At 46.0% G+C, this 1,848-nt stretch overlaps 1 pseudogene; it reads left to right on the top strand.

Annotated features, from left to right (window-relative positions):
* The first annotated feature begins 1,083 nt into the window (after window positions 1-1,083).
* On the top strand, window positions 1,084-1,848 carry LOC116577999 (annotated as a pseudogene).

Raw genomic sequence — 1,848 nt, 5'->3', positions numbered from 1 at the left:
ATGATATTGGGGGCCTTAAGGTTGGAAAACATTTTGGATCAGGATGCTACAGGATCTGGATTATCTGGAAGCAGGAAAAGGGCAAGTCATTCATTTGAGACTAGAAGAGATGCCGAGTTTGAGAATGGTTAATGTGAGCTATGATGGGAGATGTGACATGACCTTGTGAGATAAAGGAGGCCCAGAGACGCTGCTCCAGGGATAATATAGGAGCAAATCCTGCCTAGGCTCCACCCTCCTCTCAGCCCCAGGCTGCGGGTAAGGCTAGGAAGTTACAAACTGCTCTTCCCCTCCCAAGAAGATGGGCTGGACTAAACCAGAAACCCAAAGTCCCAACTCCATCCCCAACACTGTATGTGATCTTTGCCACACTTTAAGGCTTTCTGAAATTCATTTTAACTCCATAAAATGTTGATAACAGGGCAGACACATAGTGCATAAATTAATGAAGGGAAAGATATCACTAAAATGGAGTGTGGAAGTCAGAATGGGGGCTCTCACTCTGTACCACTCTGCCTCAATTGTATGAAAACCTATCAATTACAGATCTTAACAGAAAATTTCTCAAGGGAAAAGAATCATCAATTTCAGGTCCCAAAAGAGAAAGATGTACATTTCATCTCTGACAAGAAATAGACCACCCCAGCAACTCACCCAGTGAAAAACCAACATCACCCTTAACTCTTGCTTTTCTCCAAGGGACAACTCCTCCCAACTTCCTCCTTCTTCATAAAGTAACATTCCTCTCTTTTGTTTGTTGGGTGAGCCTATGGTTTTGTTTTTGTTTTTTGTTTTTTGGGTTTTTTTGCCATAGCTTGCTTGTTCCAAACAGCAGTTATCTCCTATTCCTGAATAAACCTATTTTTTGCTGGTGAAAATAACTGACTTTTATTTGTAAAGTCAACAGTAGTAGGTGCTAAAAAAATTTTGTTAAATAAATGAATGACTTTTACCATACCCATGAAGGTTGTACTTGGAAACATGTTGAGGAAGAACAAAATGTTTTAATGGTTCTAGAGGTTGTATGTTATATAGCATCATATGGCTTTGGTTCCCCTTGGAAGGTGCTAATTTCTGAGGCCTATGTACTTCTTTCTGGGGAACATGTCCCTGCTAGATGATGGATGCATCTGTGTCACTGTCCCTGCCATGCTGAGGCACTGCATTTCCAAAACCAGAAGCATTCCCTACATGGTCTGCCTCTCCCAGCTTTTCTCCTTCCACCCCGTGGCAGGAGTGGACTGCTTCCTGCTGACAGTCATGGCCTCTGACCTCTACCTGGCCATCTGCCAGGCCCTCACCTACAGCACCCACATGAGCTGGGGAATCCAGCAAGCACTGGCTTGTGGGCATGTCATGTGTCCTTTCCTTCACCAATGCACTGACCCAAAGTGTTGCCTATCCACTCTTAACTTCTGTGACCCCCCATGTGATCAATCACTTCTATTGTGACCTCCCACAGCTCTTCTGACTCTCCTGCTCCAGCACCCAACTCAACGAGCTGCTGCTTTTGATAGCAGCAGCCTTCATGGTGGTCCCCTTGGTCCTCATCACTGGGTCCTATGCACACATGGCAGTGGCAGCCCTAGGAATCAGCTCTGTGGAGGACAGAAAGAAAGCTTTCTCCACATGTGGCTTCCATCTCAGCATGGTGGGCATATTTAAGTGACAGGTGTCTTCAGCTACATGAGGCTGGGCTCAGTGGAGGCCTCAGACAAGGACAAAGGGATCAGCATTCTCATTGCTGTCATCAGCACCGTGCTGAACCTACTCATCTACAGCCTCCGGAACCCCGATGTGCAGGGGGCCCTGCAGCAGGTTTTCACAGGCAGACAGTCTTCAGAGTGA

Source organism: Mustela erminea, chromosome 18 (genome assembly GCF_009829155.1).
Source record: "Mustela erminea isolate mMusErm1 chromosome 18, mMusErm1.Pri, whole genome shotgun sequence".
Lineage (NCBI taxonomy): Eukaryota > Metazoa > Chordata > Mammalia > Carnivora > Mustelidae > Mustela > Mustela erminea.
Note: the sequence above shows the minus strand (reverse complement) of the source record. Positions and strands in the feature narration are given on the sequence as shown.